The sequence below is a fragment of the Pipistrellus kuhlii genome, unplaced genomic scaffold (genome assembly GCF_014108245.1).
Source record: "Pipistrellus kuhlii isolate mPipKuh1 unplaced genomic scaffold, mPipKuh1.p scaffold_m20_p_2, whole genome shotgun sequence".
Classification (NCBI taxonomy): domain Eukaryota; kingdom Metazoa; phylum Chordata; class Mammalia; order Chiroptera; family Vespertilionidae; genus Pipistrellus; species Pipistrellus kuhlii.
Genome location: NW_023425515.1, coordinates 81927083 through 81950139, shown reverse-complemented (window position 1 = coordinate 81950139; position 23057 = coordinate 81927083). Strand labels below are relative to the sequence as shown.

At 33.7% G+C, this 23057-nt stretch overlaps 1 pseudogene; it reads right to left on the bottom strand.

Annotated features, from left to right (window-relative positions):
• Nucleotides 1-10330: 10330 nt before the first annotated feature.
• On the bottom strand, nt 10331-22238 carry LOC118722989 (annotated as a pseudogene).
• Nucleotides 22239-23057: the final 819 nt, after the last annotated feature.

Genomic DNA, 23057 nt, shown 5'->3' with positions numbered 1-23057 from the left:
TAGTCAAGGACAGGACCATGAGGGGATGGGTGGTGCAGAATCCAGAAGTCCAAGAGTAATAGAACATTGTGGAATAACAGGAGGCAGCTGCTGACTATACCCTGTTCCTAGAAAAACCACTGAGACAAATAAAAGGACCAAGAACTGAACCCCGTTGGCAGGAGTTTCTAAAGCTACCCAGCTGTGCGGGAAGGAAGCATGTGAGAGATGTGAGCTTTAAAATGTATGGATTTTGCTACTGCAGAATTCTTTGAAAAGATCAATCAGGAACCAGCAAAGCATATATCTACCCCTAGACAAAGAGCACACTCTGCTCTTCTGTCTCTGGTGCACTGGGTTCCTGGCTCTCCTGTGGCAGGGGATATGCTGGCCTGTCCCCAAGTGGCTTATGGCCATGTAGACTCCACCTGGACTGATGGACTTTAATTAGCTTGGGTGCTGAACTACACCCCACTGCAACATGGAACAGAAGCTCTGGTCACTGGGCTGCTGTTGGTTCTCCTGGAACCCCAGCTGCACCTTTTCCAGGGCTGGCTTAAGGGGCAGGGGACTTCGGAACTTGAGACAAAGAAGCTTCATAGGCAACCGGCGTGGGTTCCCTCCCTGCCTGCTGCAGGGAGCCCATTTATCTCTCAATAAATTTTGTTTCCATTAACTATCATTGTCCCTGAACTCATTCTTTGGTTTTGATACAATGAACTTGGACCTGGTCAAAGCACTTTGGTTTCATTAACATTTAAAAATATAAAAATACACATTTTTACAAGTATATATTTGAGTGTATATCTGAAAAATAAATTTCTAGTACTGTTAGAAACAAAAGATTTTGTATTTTCACTGTTGCAATTAGTGAGAAACCATCTTCCCAAAATATTACACAGATTTTAATCCCTTCTCAATTAAGCATGTAAATTATTTTCCACACACTCTCACCAATAATGATTATTTTAAAAAGATTTATTTTTGACATTTTAAAGGTGTCTTATCTAGTTTTAATTTTCATACCTATTTAATTCTATTGCCTGTTTATTGATGTGATTGTTTTCTGTGAATTGGCTGTTTGTGCTATTTTGTAATATATAAGTGTGTGCATGTATCCATATAGTAAAAAAAAAAAAAAAAAAAAAAAAAAAGAACAAACACTAGCCAGTGCTCTATCTATAATAATGGACCACTTTGTAAAATTACATGCTTCATATATTGGGTAAATAAGTATTAAGTAATTTTATTATTTTTTTGTCAAAATTCTTTTCCTCTCATACATGCCTACCTAACATTTTCACCTCCAGAAGCATGCCCTATTTTTAATAAAATCTAACTTGGAGATGTTTGACTTTATTCTCATAGCAGTTTGTGCTGATTTAGTGAAGTATACTCAATGTGCTTAGATAAAATGTTTTCTGACAGAAAAAATAATATTGTCCCATCTAAACTGCTTTGTCTCAAGTAAAAATAGCCAATTTCAGTCTTTCTTTAGAAAAAAAAATTATAGCATTTATATAATAACAATGTGAGTGTCAGAGGGCTGGCTTACCAGGCTGTATTTCTGGGAGACTTCCTAAAGCCAGAGTTTCCAATCACATAGTGCAGTTAAGCCCTTTATCTTCTCTGGGTAGATAAATTGAGTGCCATGAACTTTGCTGTGCAGGGAACTTTTGAATGAAACCCTTTAAGACTAAAGCCCTATTTTCTGTGAGTGAAAATCAAACCATAGCCTTGCAATTTTTATCAATAAAACAGGTGTACATGTTAGCTGATCCTGTCTTAGAAATTACTTGATATTATTGCTTATTTATCATTCTGTGACCTCATAAATATTTTACAAAGCAACCTCTAATCAATTGTCCCTTAAAGAAAATTTGATTTTTAGTTATATTTTATCTAAAGCTATTTTTACTTATATTAGTAAAAATACAAATAAAAATGTTTTCAGATTTAATTATTCTGGTGTGTTGATAAATAGTAAATAAAACCACTTATATAGTGGTAGCCACAAAGGTAAAATTATTTTTAGAAAAACTAACGTTATAACTAAGAGAAAATAAAGCACAGTGAAGAGCAAATATAAAGAAGAAATTAAACTGAAAAACATAGCATGCATATTATAGATGTCATGGATTTGTAAAAATATCTCATGTTAAAATAAGTGCCATTAAATTCTCGTATTGTTCTTTTTTTTTTGTAATTCAATCTGAAAGAAAATAGGGACAACTTTATAATTTTGGATTTTCTTCATTAAAAGCTAAATATCATGTAATATTTAAGCATCCTACTCTACTATCACTAGATTGAACTCTTCCTAATCTTATTATTATGCAAGTTATGTAAACTTCAATCTTACAAGGTTGTGTGAGAATTAAATTAGATTTGCACTCATAAAAGCACTTAGTATACTATTCATCACATAATAAGAGCTAATAAAATTTTATAAAATAAATGTGATAGAAATAATTGCCATTCTCTACATGAAAAATCTCAAATTTTTTTGTGACTGGAAAAAATATGTTGGTAGGTTTGTTATACATACTTCTAGTATATGGAGCTATGTGTGCGTGTTGTTTGTTGAACAAATAGACATATATCCAGAAGACATGTTCTAGTTTAAAGATGAAAAATTGAAGATCTTACAAAACAATACAAAACACAGAATAAAAAGGTAAAAATGTTAATTAAGACAAAGCTAATGAAAAAAATAAGACATTAAGTATCAAGAAAGAAAATCTGTTCATTTTTAGTTCTATTTCTCTAAAAAATGTAATTGGTATTAAAAAGAATGTATTCATTTATTTCAAAGAGATAAAGGGAGAGGGAGAAAGGAATTAAAACGTCAATGATGATAAATTCATTGATCGGCTGCCTCTCGCAGGCCCCCTAGTAGGAATTGAGCCTGCAATCCAGGCATGTGCCTTGACCTAGAATTGAACAATGACCTCCTTGATTCATGGGACAGTGCCCAACCATTTAGCCACACTGGAGAGGCTCATTGTCATTTTGATGAGTATTGCATTAAATCTATGTATTGCTTTGGGTAATATGGACATTTTAACTATGTTGATTTTTCTAATCATGAACAGAGAATGCCTTCCCATTTCATTGTATCTTTTTCAATCTCTTGTAGTTTTTTTGTATATAGGTCCTTCACATCCTTTGTTAAGTTTAGTTCTAGGTATTTTTTGTTGTTGTTGTTGTTGCAATTGCAAAATAATTTATTTTTCTTTCTTTTACTGAAATATCATTGTTAGTATATAGGAATACAATGGATTTTTTATACGTCGAAAAGATGTTCAACTTTACTAGCTGTTAGGAAAATGCAAATCAAAACTAAAATGGGATGCCACTTCATACCTTTTAGAATGGCCATTATCAACAAGACAACTAATAAATGTTGGAAAGGAGAAACAGGAATCTTCATTCACAGCTGGTGGGAATGTAAACTGGCCAGTCAATATGGAAAACAGTATGGTGGTTCCTCAAAAAATTAAGAGTTACCTCATGATGCAGAAATCCCTCTTCTTCATATCTATTTGAAAACGTTTATTCACAAAGATATATACACTATTGTGTTCATTGTAGTGTTATTCTCAGTGGTCAAGATATAGAAACAAAGTGTCCTTCACTAGATAAGCGAATAAAGAAGATGTGGTACATATACACAATGGAATTCTACTCAGCTACAAGAAAAGATGGAATATTACCATTTGAAACAACATGGATGGATCTTGAGAATACCACACAAAGCAGAATTAGTCAGATGTCACTCATTTATGTTATATAAACTGAAGCAATAAATGAACAAAAAAACACAAACAAACAAAAACTCATAGGTAAGACCAACAATATGGTGCTTCCCAGAGAAAAGGAGTTAGGGGAGAGAACGAGTAAAGGGGGTCAAATATATGGTCATAGAAAATGGTTTGACTTTGAGTAGTGTGTATCATACAATTTAACACATGAAACTCATATAGTCTTACTAACCAATGGCAACCCAATAAATTTAATTTTAAAAATATTTTAAAAAATCAGGATGGTCTTAAATTTGAAATATGTAATTTTGCAATACTGCATTAAGATTTTAAAAAAGCAAACAAAATGTATAACACTTTTAAAATTACATATTGTTTCATTGTTTGTAAATTATTTTAACCATCCTTTGGTGATATTTCAATAACTACTTGAGTTTGTGAAACTGGATGCTAAACTATGCATTCTATTGTATCTAACAGATGAGAAATTATGGCCTAGAATTTTTAACTGATACACCACAGTTACATGACAAACAAGCAGCTGGGCATGAAAAATAAATTTTCCTTAGTGCTTTCTCATTAAATAATTGTTGTCTTAGTAAATAAATCGTTCTCAGGTGTATTATCTCAAACATTTGTTGAATACCTATCATATACTGAAAGTTCTGTCATACTTCATATATCTTTTACCATTTAAGGCTTCTAATAATCCTGTGAATGTATTAAAGTACAGATTTAAGGACAGAAATATTATGCAACTTATCCTAAGTTATAATTACCATCTTGTAAATTGTGGAATTTAGGCTTGAACACCAAAATATCTGATTCTACCTTTTGCACTAGTTCTTACAAAGGAATGGATTCCTTTTGCTAAATTCTCATTGGCACATATTAATCAGTCTGCAATATTTGTTGAAAGACTTATCAAGCTAATAAATAAATGAGTAAGTGAATGTGTTTAAGTATGAAACCTCTGTAACTGTATCACAGATATATAGGAAAACAAAAGTTAGGGAATCATATGGACTACATAAGGAAAGGATAAAAAACTCTTATGCAATCACATATCCCTAGATGTTGCAACCAAGGAAAGTGTTTAATATTGTTATACAGAAACTGTTTATCATTCATCTGTGCCCCCAAAAGGATTCTTTTAAATGTTAACATCAATTAGAAGTAATTCTTTCTGTCAAATTAAATTACCCTGTTCAGAATGTAAGCTCATCCGAAATAAGAATGCCTTATTCACAACATCACCAAGAGTAGAATATTAACTTAATCTAAATAGTAATAATCAATATTAACATAATCTAGACTACAAAGATATATGTTGGATTAATGCCCATTCATTCTATCAAGCTCAATATAAGATAGGAATTTTCCCAATGTTTTTCCCCCTGATAATTTGTTTGCTATAAAATGAAAGAAAAAGATCCCTAGTCACTTTGCATAAGTAAACTGACATGTCTTAGAATACATTAAAAAGTTTTTACTCTCAAGAGATTTTTGGGGTCTATTTTGAATGACTATAGATAGCTTAATGTAATTTTTAGAGCGAGTTTCTTCCTATTGACTCAAAATCTCTATAAGTAATTAATCCCACTATTTTTATTTATTCAGAGTTAAAATGAAAGCACAGTATTAGAGAAGATGGTTTTGTTTTGTTTTGTAACTATAATAATAAAGTTTCTAAAATGCAGGTTTACTAGAAGTATCTATTTTATAACTAAAAACGGGGAAAATCAGTTTCTGATTTTCAAAAACATGTTTTTGAATTTAGTTGTGTGTTTTTTTCAAATCAGTATTAGATGGATACACTCAATTAGAAGACTATTTCAGTGCAAACATATAAATTATTCTATTGTAGTAATTCTTGAGTGTTTCTAGTACAGCTAAAGTCTGAATACTCTATTAAGAAAGATTACATTATAAATGAAAAACCTATAGTCACCCTTGGCAGTCTGTTATTCATGAAATGTGCAGTTTGTGGTAGAAAGTATATATCTTTTCATAGAGAAGCAAAAACCATTATTGACTTTTATTATTTCTGCTATCTGATTATTATCTACTAATTTTTTAGAAAGTATGTATAGTTATAATTGCACCCCAACTTTTATAGAATAGTAACTAAACCAGTCTAAGATATGAGTCTGTCATTTAAAATAATTTTAAATCTTCTTTAAAGCTACTACTATAGAATACACAATAGCAAAGACTATTACATATTATGTAATCCTAGAATGTAGACCTATGAAAGATTTCTCTTGTTTTACTTAGTTTCCTCTTAAACTACCAACTTGATCAACAATTAATATAATCTGGAATTATTTTAATATTTTATTCTAGTGCTTAAAAAGATCATTCTTATTTCAAAATTCAACATTTTCCATAAACTAGTAAAGTGATTTTTGCTTTGTTCCTAGTCAGACTTGAAAGGTAGCCAAACTCACACACTAAACAACATCTCATTCAAAACACTATTCTCAGTTCTACAAAGAAAAGAAATTGAATCAATTTGAAAAGTTCCATGGATTATCACCCTCCCTCCTCTTTGTTAAATTAAAACTTTTTACTAAGACAGTTTGAATGTTATACCACAAAATAATATGTAAAATCACAGAATAACAGAATACCCTTTCTCCATTCCTACTATCTCCACAAGTACCTCTTGATATTTATAGCTTAGTACAACCATATCGGTATATATTTCTATCATCTTAGCATTCTGCTGTATTTATACTTACATTTTATTTTCTCATTTCTCCATCTTATGCTAATTTTAATAAATGCATTATTTTATGTGTACAATAGCTTTGTTTCCTCATTTGTATAAAATTATCCCTGACAAGATGAATGTCAATGTTCTTCAAATAAACTATTCTATCTATCACAGAATTTGGCACAAAGTATTTGAGCAAAAACAAACAAAGAAACAAAAAACCTCAATAATAACAAGTATATTATCATTTCATTCAATTAAAAATTATTGAATAAAATAATTGATATGAATCGCACCTATTGATTAAAATGGTACAAATTCGTGATCACTTACTATGCTGGTTGGCACAGTTAGAAATTTGTAAGAGCAAGCACACTTGAGTAGGTTTTGCTGTTTGTTTTTGTTTTCTTTTTGGACACACTTGAGAAACACTCAAGCTCTCAAAATTAATAGTAATTCATACTGAATGTTCAAGAACTCAAATCCCTATCTCTCTATTTTTTTCTGTCCCTAATAAATATATGTAATCAGAAACCTCATTACTCAGACCACCAGCCTTTCTTTTAAACATTTGCCACTGACACTATTCACCAGTAACCAAAAACATGTATCCACTTGGAAACAGGAGTTTCAAGGAAGGTGTTTGCTGTCTTACTAAAAGGGGACACAATGCAGAAGCATGATCATTATTTCTACTTTCTTCCTTTCTGATAGCAATCATTCTCCAACCATGAAAACACACGTGTGAGCACCCACTCTTGATACTATAATGTGGAAAGGTTAAGCTATTTATTGCGAGCAACTCATTAGTGTCCCGATTGACTAACTCTGAAATTGGTTAAAGTACTACGTGGAGATTTTGTCACTCTCCTCAAATATTTCTACCTGGTACATTAACATTGTAATTTGAATTTATAATCACTCTGAAATTGGTTCACAATCGTTAGATAAAGTAACACAGTTCTTCCTTATCTTAATATCCTGATCTCTGCGTATGAAAGAGTCAATAGGAGTATTGAAAACAAGATTATTTATGCTGGGAAAGCCATGCACAATTCAAAACCCTCAACACATTTTACCACATTACAAGGAAATCAGATGAATTTGTTTTAAGAAAGGAACAAGGTAACACTGACTTTGATCTGTTCTTGGACCTCATTTTCACAAGTACATCATATTAGACTAAGATGCAAGTTTTCAATTCCTTGTTTTCCAACTTTATGTGTGAAAAATATAGTTTCCCCTGATGCTGCAAAGGCTACAAGTTAAATACTTATTTCTTTATGTCTGATTCAAAGAACACAAGACACAGAGAGCTAAAATAATAGAAAAAATAATACACAGTCCACTCTCACAGCTTAAAAAATATGGGGTTTAGCAATAATGAAATTTTAACTTGACATATAGTATTTTGGGGGGAAACTGTATTTTTTTTCAAAAATTAAAATAAAAGATTGTTATACTTCTTTAACAACAACAACAATGTGTTTTTGTTTTGAATTTGACCTTTTTGGTCCATAAAACAGGTTTGCACATGGCTCATTTCCAAGACCAATTAATCATTTACTGAACAGTATTATGCTGTCTTCTTTGTCACTATACTTTGGAAAACATACAGCTAAATAATCTGTTTTAAACAGTTGCTTTTCTTTCTGTAGTTAAAAAGAAACAATAAGTATTCAGAAAGATTATTTTGACTTTTCAAATACCTTTGTAAGAACATCAAGGCAATGTGTCATCTCAGTGTGCTATTAAAAAGCCATATTGATTACAATGACATATGTTATTTAGAAGAAAGCAGCATTTTATTTTTTTGTCATGTGATAGTCTTACTGGGTGAGGGGGCATTTCTAATCTTATTTTGTAAAATTTATTGCATTTTTACAGTTTGCAATGGCACGATAAAACTATTATTTTGAGGAATAATCATGAAACTATGATTTTTACATTTTTTGAAAGAAATTGTGTTACAGTGAGACTTTACCACATTGAGCAATTTATCTAGATTGATTTTTATTCATGTTTAATTCAAGGAAACTATTATAATAGTAGAGGCCCAGTGCACAAAATTTGTCCACTAGGGGTGTGTCCCTCAGCTCAGCCTAAACCTTCTCCAATCTGGGACCCCTCAAGGGATGTCCAACTGCCTGTTTAGGCCTTATCTTGGGCAGTTGGACATCCCTCTCATAATTCAGGATTGCTGGCTCTCAACTGATCACCTGCCTGCCTTCTTCATTGCCTCCGCTTCTGACTGCCAGCCTGATCACCCCCTAACCACTTCCCTGCCAGCCTGATCAATGCCTAACTGCTCCCCTGCCAGCTCTTTGCCCCCAACTTAGCTCCCCTGCCAGCCTGGTCACCCCCAACTGCCCTCCCTTGAAGACCTGGTGTCTCCCAACTGCCCTTTCCTGCTTGCTATCTTGTGTTGGCCATCTTGTGTCCACAAGGGGGCAGGATCTTTGACAACATAGGGGCAGCAATCTTGTGTGTTAGAGTGATGGTCAATCTGCAATTATTTTTTATTAAATAGGAGATACACACACACACACACACACACACACACACACACACACACACACCCTGATGCTTGAATCTGTGCATGAGTGGGGTGTAGCCAGGCTAGCAGGGAGAGGGAACATGAGTGGTTGGCCGGCCTGCCTGCTGGTGGAGGGGACAATTTGCATATTAACCTTTTATTATATAGGGTACACACAGAGTGGCCAGATTATTGTGATCTCTGAAGGCTAATAATCTGGTCATTCAGTGTATATTGCTGGTGTATTAACATAAAACTCAAGGTCCACAACACTATTCCTCATTCCTCAACAAAGCTTATCTAATGCATTAATTTTTCTGTTAGACATGTAACAGCCTTCTTATAGGTAGCACTTCAGCACTGTGGGGTATATTTTAAATAGCAAAAACACCAACAAAAAGCACAAAAATTCTGAAAAGTGTCACTAAATTGATAATGAAAAGTCCACTTGCTTTGTATGTGATAGCTGAAAGAAGACAGTGTCATAATGTTTTACTTCAGCTGGAAATGTGTGCATTATGTGACCCAAATTTTTGCTTTTCTTAGAAAAATACCTGCAAATGAATTTGAAAATAACATGAGTACTGATTTGGGATTACATATACATTTTACTGAGTAAACAAATTAACAAGCATGGAATCAGAAAGTAGTTAAGAACAGATTAAGATAGATATATAGATGATAACCTCTTTTATGTTTGATTTTGTTTCTTCTGGTATCAACATTTTTAATGTTAATATTCATAAATATACTTATTGTATTTTTTAAAATATATTATGTAATAATATATAATTTAATACTTTGTTTTTTCTGATTATAAAAGTTAAAAATGTTTATTATTTAAAGTAATCTACAAACTACTGAATTGTATATATATATAGTGCAGAATCATGCTATCTAAAAGTGAATCAAGCCCTTGCCATTTTGGCTCAGTGATTAGAATGTCATCCTGCAGACTGCAAGATCCTGGGTTCGATTCTGGTCAAGGACACTTGTCCACGTTGTGGGCTCTATCCTAAGTAGGGGGTATGCAGGAGACAGCCAATCAATGATTTTCTCATCATAGATGTTTCTGTCTCTCTCTTCCTCTCCTTTCCTCTCTGAAATCAACAAAATTATATAAATATACCACAGCTTTTTATCCACCATCTTCTGATGGGAACTTGGACTTTTTCCAGATCTTAGCTATTGTAAATTGCACTGCTATGGACATAGGGTGCATACATTCTTTCTGACTGGTGTTTCCAGATTCTTAGAAAGAATTCCCAAAAGTTAGGTTGATGAGTCAATTGTCCAGGTCCCCAAAGTAAAGCCTATGAGATGTGCACCCAGCTAGACAGACATGTAACAGGGTCACAGAATGGGGTTTGGGTTATAGAAGGTTCTATAGTCACAGTGAGGACAGGGGTAAGCACAGACCCAGACCATGCCAACTCCTTCAGCATATGCTTCAGCACGGCATGCACTGGAGCATGTCAGCCCAGGTGGACGGTGCGGCGTGCTCCTTTCCTCATAACTCTCCAGTGGGGCAGGATACAGCATACAATTCAGCTTGCTCAGCCCGATGGTGTGGCGAAGCAGCTCCTCCAGGACGGTCATGGAGATGGTGTTTTCACAGAAGCTTAAGGTCATGATCTGGGAGCAGTGGCTTGGGGCAGGCAGGCCTTCCAGCTGACTGACAGTCAGGTGCTTGAGATGTCCCAAGTCTCTTTCTAAAAACAGGTAGTTAGTGATGGGCAGAGCCTCCAAGCGGATCTTCAAGCACTTGAGGATCTGGTCCAGGCAGCCTCTGAGGAAGGAGACATAGTCCAAGTGGAGCTCCTGGAGGTGGGGCAGGCTGAGGGACTGAAGGGTGAACAGGCTAACACACTGTCCTCCCGCTCCAAGGTGGTGCGAGAAGACGTAATGATGTGGGAGACGAGAAACCAGTGCAGCTGCCCATCTGGCCCAGGTAAGGCACAAACTTCCTCAGAGTAGACAGCTACCAGTGAAAATTTTCTTCCAAATCCTGGACAGAGTAGACCTGCACCATATTCAGGATGTCACTGTATCGCTTCAACACCTCAAAACCTTCAGCTTCTTACAGCAAAGGTGCAGCAAACCTCTCCTCTCGCTGACTTTCTTAATAATGTAGCTGAGGGACTCATCAAGGACACGTCTCTTGAGACAAAGGTCTACTAACACCTCCATGGGGGCCAAGGGGGATTGGGCCCCGCCCTTAAACTGCCCTCTTTCCTCTCTTCCTCTTGGGCTACGGGGCCTTAGGATCCAGCAGTGAGCACACATTGGCCTGGTTCCAGCCCACACAATCCACAACTCCTGATGAACTTCCTTTTGCAAATTCAGCAACTACAACTCCCATCTCCTAGGGCGAGTCTCCTGGGCAAGCAGGGAATCCAGTCCATCAAGCACAGCCTGCAAGGTATCTGATCCTCAGGGCCCCCAGTGGGAGGCAGGGGAGGGCCACACCTGCACCATCGCCTTCAGGACTTTTCTGTGCTTCCTGGCAAAGGCCATGAATAGGAGTGGGCAGAGCTCCATGGGCAGCGACTCAAGAGCAACGATGGGATGGCCGAGGCTTCAGCCCTTGGGCTCTGGCATGCCAGTTCCAGGAGTCTGTGTGGAGCAGGAGGCTCAGCCCATGAGACTGCTCTGAAATAGATCCTGGAAGTGGACTTGATGAGAGTGTTGGTGCCACATCGAAATTCCCAAAGGTTCGAGTTAACTCCTTTAGGCAGACAGTGACATCATCTGAAGATGTCTTCCTTCCACAGTGGGTTAGCCCAGACTGGTCTCAGGTCTTCCATGACTTGGTTTTCATGGTGTCCTATGGTCTCGGTCACCTGTGTCCACCCAGGTCAGAATAAGAACCAAATGGTTTTGGGCAGGCCATGCTCCTCACCACCTGGTCTCTGGCACAGGCCTGGAAAGAGTCCTGAAGTTCTGAGGGAAACAGCAGGATCCCACCAATCCTGCCTTATGGTTTCTCCCCCGGTGAAGTTTCCTAAGTGTACTCATTTCATCTCACCATTTTTTTCCTGGAATTGCATATAATCAACAATAGACACACACACACACATACACACACAAAAAAATTAGGTAAGCATTTGCATTTTGTTTTTATAATACATTGTCTTTATGTTGAATCTTTATCATTTAAAAAATATATTTTCCATGCATGTGGATTGAATATTGATTGAACAACAGAAAGGTTGACATACACACACACACACACACACACACACACACACACACACACACACTAGAAACCCGGTACCTAAAATTACTGTGGGAGTGGGTTGAGGGAGTAGGGGGGTGATCCCTCAGCCAGTCCTGCATCCTCTACAGGTGGCCTTCCGGGAGGGGGTGGGGGGAAGGGCAGATCTTGTGTTCAACATCTTCTTCCTGTTGGTCAGTGCATATCACAGCAACCGGTCTTTCTGCTGGTAGTGCCACCATTTGGTCAATTTATATACTAGGGTTTTATTATATCAGATATATATATGAGCTCTTTTCTTTTTTACTGAATTTACTGGGATGACATTGGTTAAACATTATATAGCTTTCAGGTGTACAATTCTATAATTCATCAAATTTTTATTCATTGTATTGGGCTGTTGTCTATCACATTAATAGAAAATTATTTCTCTCAGTTTAGCAATATAATTTTGTAGTTAATTGTATCTCATATTATCTCTGTTTTTTATGTTAATAAAAGCACTGGATATGGCTCAAGCTTTCTTTTTTTGAAATTTTCCTTATCTCAATTAATTTTCACTCACCTTCTTACATGCTCACATTAAAACATTTGTAAAATCTTGATACTTCTCTTTCCATCATACCCCACCTGTAAATTCTGTCAGAAAATACTATTATTCCAATCAGTTCCCACTACTGCCACTGGTAACAATTTGTTCTGTGCAATTGCTATCTCTCACCTGGATTATTGTGATATCATTGTGAATGCTCTCCTACCCTTAACCTTTGTTCCCCATTTATTTTCTACACAGCTACCAGACATTACCTATTAAAATGTCAAATCAGATCAGATCAATCCTATGAAAATTGATTTTACTACTAAATGCAAATCCTTAAAATTGCCTACTAGCCACTACAAGATTTATAAACCACTAGAGGCCTGATGCACAATTCATGTACAGGTGAGGGGGCCCATCAGCAATGGGGGCCAATCAGGGCCACGGGAAATAAACTGGCTGGCCAGGGGGAGGAATCATAGGTTTACTATGGAGTCACTTAGGCTTTTATATATATAGATTAGAACTCATCTCACAGTCACTCTTCTAAAGCACATTGGTTTATTTGCTTCTTCAAACAAACCAGCTATGCTTCCAGCTTAGGCATCTGTGTTGGTTCTTCCCTATAACTGAAATACCCTAGGGAGTAAATCTCTTGAAATCACTTGAAAAGAACCTTTTTGTTCTTTTATTATTATCCTTATTATTTTAGATAAACTTAATGTGCATCTATGTAACCTCTATTAATAATAAAACTTAACAAAAATCATTAATACTCTTTCATAAGTTTCACTAGTGATCCCAATCATATTTTCACTATTTTTTTCATTGAATCATAGTAGTACATAAAAATCTTACATCTAGTAATCAATTCTAAAACACATGAACTAATAGCCTATTAAAAATAAATGTAAAATATTTGCTTTTTTATTTGTAACAAATTCATTAATTTACTCTATATAGTATTTAATCAATTATACTACAAATATTTAATGTTCCAACTTAATCAGGAATTTTTTTTAAAACCTAGAACATTTGATTACATGAAACTTAAATCTAAAATACAGTTTATTATCATAATTTGATGATCAGTATACTTTCAAATGTAAAACAATATAATCTTTTAGGGAGAAAAATAGAAAAAAATAAGTATCTAAAGGTTATTACTGTTAAAGAAGAACATGTTCACTTATAAATTGATGATGGTAGATATGATAGTGTGATCAAACACAAGTCTTGATGTACCTGTGAAGATACCTTTTACAATTCATTGACTGCCAGTGAAGGAGATTACCCTTTATGGTGCAGGTAGATTTCCTCCACTTAGTTAAAGGTCTTAAGAAAAAAGACTGAGGTTTCCCAAGAAGGTGAAATTCTACCTCAAAAGTACTACATAGAACTTCTGCTTGTGTTCATAGATTTGAAGACATTGTAAATATTAATGCAGCTAACATAAAAGCACATAAATTAAAATGCTAATATTAACAGACCTGAAGAAAGAGGTAAACAGCAACTCAATAGTAGTAAAATAATTTAATACCCCACCAACATCAATGGCTAGATCATCAGACAGAAAATCAATATGAGAACATCAGCCATAAACAATACATTAGACATCATGAACCTTACAGATATATACAGAATATTCCACCTAAAAGGACCTAAATATATATTCCCCTCAAGTACACATAGAACATTTTTCAGGATGGATCATATTAAGGCTACAAAAAGTCTTAATGAATTAAAGAGGACTTTAATCATATAAAGCATTTTTTTTAACCACAGTGGTATAAAACTAGAAATAAATTACACAAAGAGAACAGAAAAATTCACAAATATCAATATGTGCAAAATAAATCACATGCTACTGCACAACCAATGAACCAAGACAGAAACCAAGAGAAATAAATAAAATACACATTTAGACAAAAATAATGGAAATATAACAAAATTAATGAGATACAGCAAAAGTAGTTCTTAATGATAAATGCTTAATTCAAGAAAGCATAAATATCTCAAAAGGAAAAAAACACACACAAAAAACACTAACTTTATACCCCAAGAAACTGGAGAAAGACAAGCAGCCAAAATTAAGTAGAATAAAGTAAATAATAAGACTTAAACAGAAATAAATGAAATAGAGACAAATAATATACATGGTCAATAAAACTAAGATCTTGTTATTTAAAAGATTAACAAATTGGCAAACTTTTAGAATGACTGACCAAGAAAAAATAAATAAAATAAAAAATGAAACAGGAGATAGTACAACTAATACCACAGAAGTGCAAAAAATCATCAGAGACTGCTATTAACAATCACATACTAACAAATAAAACAATCTAGAAGAAATGAACACATTTTGAGAAACATTTATTCTATAAAGAACAAATCATGATGAAACAGATGATCTGACTAGATTGATACATAAAAATATTGAATCACTAGTAAAAAATTCCTCAACAAAAAAAAATCTAGTACCAATGAATTATAAATTCAAAAAATAATTAACATCAACCCTTCTCAAAACTTTCAAAAAATGAAAGAGAAATGATATTTTACAAACTTGTATTATGAACTTAACATTACCCTAATACAATACCGGAGAATGGTAACACAATAATAAATACAAAAATCCTCAACAAAATATTAGCAACCAAATTTAACAACACATAGAAATGATAACAAATATGGCTCAATTGGTTTTATCCCAGGGATACAGGATAGTTCAACATCTATAGGCCAGAACAATAATAGCAAGAAAAGCATTTGATATAGTTCAATATACGTTTATGATAAAAACTCTCAACAAAGGAAATATAGAGGGAAAGCACTTCCATATAATAAAGGCGATATATGACAAGCCCAGAATGAATTTTATACTCAAAATTTTATACTTAAAAATTCTGAAACAAGTCAAGAACGCCCATTTTCCTGAATCACTCAATATAACACAGAAAGTACTAGTAACAGCAATTAGGCAAAAACAAATAGTTAGCAAGCAATTATAAAGGAGGAGGTTAAAATGTTTCTATTTGGAGATGATATTATTTTATATGTATGTACATAAAATCCCAAAGATTCATTAAAAACTGTGGGACCTAATTAACAAACAGTACAAACTTCCACAATATACAATCCACATTCAGAAATGAGTTGCATTTCTACACACAAATAACAAAACAACTGAAAATAAAATAAAGAAAACTATCTCATTTTCAGCAGTATTAGCATTAAAGAAAAGAAACAAACTTAACCAAGCAAGTTAAAGATCTATACAACAAAAACCATAAGAGCTTATTCACAGAAATAAAATAAAAAAAAAATATACAAATAGAAAGACACTGTGTTCTTGGATTGAAATAATTCATGTTGTTAAAATGCTCGTATTACTCAAAGCCATATACAAATTCAATTCAATCCCTTTAAAAACTTTGGAGGCATTTTTAGAGAATAAAACAAACAATACTAAAATTTATATAGCACTACAAAAGACCCCAAATAACAAAAGCATTTTTGAGAAAGGAGAACAAAGCTTGAAGCATCACACTTTTTGATTTCATATTTTATTACAAAGCTTTAGTAGTTAAAACAATATGATATTGGCATAAAAACAAATACATCAATCAATGGAACAAAATAGTCACCCCACAAATAAACTCACACATATAAGATAAATTTATGTAAAGAAATCAAGAACATACAATGGGAAAAAATAGTCCTTTCAATAAATGATTCTTAGAAAACTGGACAGCTATATGTGAAAGAAGGAAACTGACTATACATAAAAATTAACTCAAGATAAACTAAAGACTTTAACCTAATGCTTGAAACCTTAAACTTCCCTTGACATAAGCCTTGGTGATGATCTTTGAATTTGACATAAAAAATAAAAGCAAAAAGTTGTTTATGTGATATATCACATTTGTTGATTTATGAATACGGTACCAGCCTTGCATGCCTGGCATAAAGAAAACACTGGGTCATGGTGTAGATCTTTTTAATATATTGCTGGATCCAAATTGCTAATATTTTGTTGAAGATTTTAAAATCTATATTCATCATGGATACTGACATGCAATTTTTTTTTCTTTTTGTGTCTTTATCTGGTTTTAGAATTAGATAATGCTGGACTGAGTTGGCCACAACTAATTTTATATTTAATAAAGTGTTCCTTCCTCTTGGAATTTTCGGAATAGTTTGAAGAGTATAGGTGTTAGTTCTTCTTTCATTGTTTGGTAAAATGCTTCTGTGAAGCCATCTGAGCCAGGGCTTTTGTTTGATTGGAGTTTTTTGATTACTGCTTCTGTTTATTCAGTTGTTGCTGGCCTATTCGTTTTTTGTTTTGTTTTGTTTTTCCTGATTCAGTTTTGGCAGATTATATTTTTCTAGTAATTTATCCATTTCATCCACATTGTCCAGCTTCTTGGATTATAATTGTTCATAGTATTTTCTTACAATCCTTTGTATTTCTGTGGGGTGAGTTGTTTCTGATTTTATTTACTTGGACCCTCTCTCTTTGTTTCTTGATGAGTTTGGCTAACAATTCATCAATTTTGTTTATCTTTTCAAAGAACCAGCTCTTGGATTCATTGATTTTTTTTGTATTTCTTTCTTTATTTTTAGTCTCTATGTCATTTATATCTGCTCTAATCTTTATTATTTCCTTTCTTCCACTTTCTTTGGGCTTTTCTTGTTATCTTTCTAATTCAAGTTATAGGGTTAAAATTTATTTTTAATTTTTCTTAATTTTTGAGGTAGGCCTATAGTGCTATGCACTTCCCACTTAGGACTGCCTTTGCTGTGTGCCAGAGATTTGAGGTTGTTGTGAGTTCATTTTCATTTGTTTTCAGGAAGTTTTCAATTTTTTATCTCATTAGTAACTCATTAATTGTTTAATAACATGCTATTTAGCCTCCAGGTGTTTGAGTGATTTTGAGCATTTTTACTGTAGTTGATTTCTAATTTCATTCTTCTGTAATCTGAGAAGATGTTTGATATGAATTCAATCTTCTTAAACTTGTAGAGACTTGTTTTGTGACATAACATGTGATTTATCTTTGAGAATAGCCCATGTGCACTTGAGAGGAATGTATATTCTGCAGCCAACAGACATATGAAAAAATGCTCAAAGTCACTAATCATCAGAGATGCAAATTAAAACAACAATGAGGTGTTGCCTCACACTTGTCACAATGGCTACCATCAACAAATCAACAAATAACAAGTGCTGGCCATGATATGGAGAAAAGAGAACCCTAGTACACTGCTGGTGGGAATGCAGACTTTGCAGCCATTAAGGAAACAGTATAGAGTATTCTCAAAAAATAAAAAAATGGAACTGCCATTTGACCCAGTGATCCCACTTCTAGGAATATATCCTAAGAATTCCAAAAGACCAAACAGAAATAATATATGCACCCTAATTTTCATAGCAGCACAATTTATAATAGCTACGATCTGGAAACAGCCCAATTGCCCATCAGTAGATGAGTGGATAAAATAAAATAAAATAAAAATTTGTGGTACCTTTACACCATGGAATACTATGAAGCAGTAAAAAATGAAGGATCTCTTACCCTTTGAGACAGCACAGAGGGACCTGGACAGTATCATGCCAAGCAAAATAAGCCAAGACATGTGCCCTGCCTGGGAATTGAAGCCACTACCAGCCAGGGCAAGTTTCTGTGTGTGTGTGTGTGTGTGTGTGTGTGTGTGTGTGTGTGTTTGTTTGTTTAAAGATTACTGGACTTTAGAAATAAATGTTAAGTTTGAAAATTTCCTTTTGTAGCAACATGGAATTTTCAAAGTAGCTATTAATTTTAGTTTTTAGTATCATTTGCTATTATTTAAAACAATAAAACTTATGGATCATTATTGTTTAAAAACAGAGGATTAAACAAGTTTTTAAATGCAAATTGATATTTTAAAATATGCAAAATAATGGAAAGTTTTTCTTGTTATTGTTCATGACCAGAAAAAGAACTTTGTCATTTAGATTTGTAGTTTCTTGCTTTGGCTTCTATTGCTGAAATTCTTTTCTCTCTCACTGCATATGGTTTTATAACCAGTTTGTGGTGATATAATAAAGGCCATTTAGTGAAAATTGAGTGGCATATTTTAAATTTGCTTTTGTTTCACCTATAGTTCATTTGGAGATTGACTTTTGTTTCATTTGGGGTAGTGGATCCCTAAATACACATCTATTAACAACTATTTGATAAATTATCAGCTAAGCTGATAACATGATTCAATATAAATTCATGTAATCTTTCTACTAAGAAGGAATAAAATATGGGCTAGAATTATACAATATCTTCACTAAAATAACAGTTTACATTTAAATATGCTAAGTATCACGAATAGTTTTTGTTTAATAACCTTTACAATTTAAATATGTTGTATATTGCTTAGGTGCTGAGCATACACACATACACAATCACATATGAAAATGCCAAATAAATTACCTACAAATAGGTTTTGCCCAGATCAGAAAGTTTTGTTGTGACATTATCACAAGAAAATGCATAATGAATACTAAAGAACATAACTACAGTATGTTGCATTGAAATAGTGGCAACCTTCTACCAGTTCTCAAAGATTGCTTTATTTATCATTCAAAATGAATGATGCCACCTTACAATTTCCTATAAAAATCTCAATTTTCTTTGAAGAACTTTTATATGAATGTTGACAGTTTTGATGCTGCTATTTTATGAAGTGACTAAATCAGAACTCATATTGGCATATTTGAATGCTAAAAATATTGCTATAATACTGCATACCTTGATTCACTTTTACATTTCATTCCTCACTTTGTATCATTTTTATGAGGCATATTTGAACACAACAAATTCAGGCCAGGGTTGACTTTGATGTGTCACAGTACTATAGAATATAACTCAATCTATTGTACTTATATAATTGAATGGTGCTTCCATGTTTACAAGCATTGCTCATGTTTAATTCCTACATAATGTATCATATCTGTAGGGAAAAAATGGCTTTTTTATATCTCATGGCATCATAAAGTAAGGAATATTAAAATTCTTATACTTGCAATATATATCAATATTTAAAAGTACATATTTAGACATTAATTAAACCTTGAGTATATATTTGTTTGGATAATATTTATAATATATTACTACTTTAATGCCTTCTAATAAAATATCTTATGCCAGGTTAAGGCAATCTCAGTGTAAGATATGCTGCTCTCCATAAATATACTTTTCAAATAGTTTTCCATACATTTTATGTCTCCCCATAATATAAATGACTAGTGCCTTTTCGTGAACATTGTTTAGATATTATTGGATATTAATAATTCTCATATTCAATAGTGTTGATGGAAAGATTGGCTAGGAATCTCCACTAAAGAAAATATAACCCCCAGAAGAATACATGGTATGAAATTCACCAATCCAATTTACTGGCTGGAAATTTCTGACTTGGATAACACAGAATTCCATTCCATGTCTAAAAAGTCCATTTAAATGGACTTTAAAGAGAAAGAGGTATGACCTTCTAAACCATGTGGCCAGGAGAGAGAAGAGTCTTCAAGGCATAAAGAAACTCATGAGGGACTATTTAGAGAGTAAACAGATTGTTCTAAATGAAAGATTCATACCACAAAAAAGTCTAAGTGACATTTGTAAATACAGAATAGAGCACATTGCTTTCTCAGATTTCTTGGAATCCACATATGAAAGACTTTGAGAAGGAAAGACAGGATTCTGCTTATATTTTCAGTTAATGATTAGAAAAATATTGGGAGATTTCCTTGTGTAAATGAGTGTGTGAGAGAGGGTGAAAGTGGATTCAGTGACAGTCTGATAAATGATTGTAGTTTTCTTTTATGTAATTCTAGGTTTTATGAGAATAAACTGAATGGAGAGGAAAGAATGCTCATGAAAGATATTTAAAAAGTAAATACGTAGGAGATTGGACTTAGTAATGAGGAAATAAAAACTCAGAGATGCTAGAAATTGAATTTAGAGTTGTTATGAACAAATACAAATAAATAATCATGTGGAGTATTATACCCAACTAGGTAGCTAACATTCCTAACAATGAAGCTGAAATTTTGAAACTGTGGAATTGATCAACACTCATTGATGAGTATATTTTTGGTACATTTGCATTTGCTATTGACATAAGGTCATATAAGTCTGACCACAGGGCAGGAGAACCATTAACATCTGCAAAATGTGCTCACAGGAGCACTTTCCCATGGTTCTCGGTACTCATTCAGATGTAATCTGCATATCCTAATAAGTCAACTCAGCTTTTAAAAAAAACACATTAACCCTATTTTGTGTGAACCAAGAAGTTTCAAAATCATTAGAGATAGTAAGTTGTAAGTTAAATTTCTATTTAACTTCCAGTTGAACTTCTGACAAAAGACAGGATAGTCAGGAGAGCAAGAGAACTGGAAATATCACCTTGTGAACAGCTACAGTGTAAACCTGCTACAAAAAATTGTCTATTTTGTTCATTTCCCCCCTCAAAGAATAATATATGGACTAATGTTTATAAGTTCACTTATTGGAAAAAATGTTGAAAAGTTTAGTTTTTCTAAAATAAATGGAATATTTATCCTCAGCTGTCTAATTGTGTTTGTGCATGTGCGTGTACCTATATTTTTGAATTAAAAGGTTGGTGAGTTTCAAGTTGTCCACCTAAATTATAATATGCATAAAATCTATATTGTTAGCATGTTTTGTACTGCTATACACATTAATTAGGCTGAAATATTATTAAAGGAAAAACTACTTTTTCTATGTAACTTTGGGTCCCTCTGAGTATCTAGTGTAGTCAATTAATAAACATTGGAAATGTAGGAAATGAATACTTATATATCATTTCTATATAACTATAAGGATACACCTTCACCTCTCTAGAATTCAAAGTGCACTTTTCTTTAGATTAAAAATATAGGTTTTCTTTGTAAAGTAGCAGGTTAAATATATTACCTTAACTTAACCCAGACTACTATTGCAGGTATGGCAGTTTCATCTTTCTAAAACATTCTTTTTTTAAGCTGCTTCTATAATTAAACCTTAAAATAAAGTTCATAGATCAATTTGCAAAGCCTGCCATGTACTCCAAATATGGAAATAATAACAGGCATATTTGCTTACCCCACTTTAATTTATATAAAAAGCACTTTTCTTCATGGAGCTATCTTATCTTGAACAATATTTAACAATGTGAAAAGAACTTCTTATGATAGAAGGGTATCTGTGAAGAGAAAGCAGTATATTAATGTGTGAGCCAGAGGCAAGACATAGGGAAATAAAGTAAGGTACAATTTCCCTTTGGGAGATTGGTGGAAATGTTAGAAAAATCTGAGAACATGTAAGTAAGTGAATGTAACCACAGAATACAATAATTAGCCATAAGTATCATGTATAGGCAGGTTCTATCTATGAATGACAATGTTTTTAAGTGCAATTCTAAGTACCTTGCTCAGCTGGTCTCATGTCTCCAAACTCTCATTACCTTTGCGATTCTGCCTTTTTAAATATATATATATATATATATATATATATATGTTTTATTGATTTTTTACAAAAAGAAAGGAAGAGGGATACAGAGTTAGAAACATCAATGAGAGAGAAACATCAATCAGCTGCTTTCTGCACACCTCCTACTGAGGATGTGCCCTCAACCAAGGTACATGACCTTGACTGGAATTGAACCCAGGACCCTTCAGTCTGTAGGCTGACACTCTATCAACTGAGCCAAACCATAAGGCATGATTCTGCCTTTTAGTCTCTCTTCATCTACAATTCTTAGAAAGTACTTATTGCTTCCCTTTTTATTTTTCTGTTCTTCACAAGCATTGTTTTTGTACTTTAACACGATCCTTCATAAAATTGTCTTCTTAAAAGTTACCAATGAGCTCTGGCCAGATAGTCAGTTGGTTAGTGTGTTATCCCAATACGCCAAGGTTGAGAGTCAATCTCCAGTCAGGGCACATATTCTCTTTCTCTCTGTCAAATCAAACAATAAATAAAAATGTTTTTAAAAGCTACCAATGAGCCAAAACCGGTTTGGCTCAGTGGATAGAGTGTCGGCCTGCAGACTGAAGGGTCCCGGGTTCGATTCCGATCAAGGGCATGTACCTTGGTTGTGGGTACATCCCCAATAGGGGGTGTGCAAGAGGCAGCTGATCAATGATTCTCTCCCATTGATGTTTCTAGCTCTCTATCCCTCTCTCTTCCTCTCTGTGAAAAATCAATAAAATATATTAAAAATAAAATAAAAGCCGGGACCAGTTTGGCTCAATGGATAGAGCG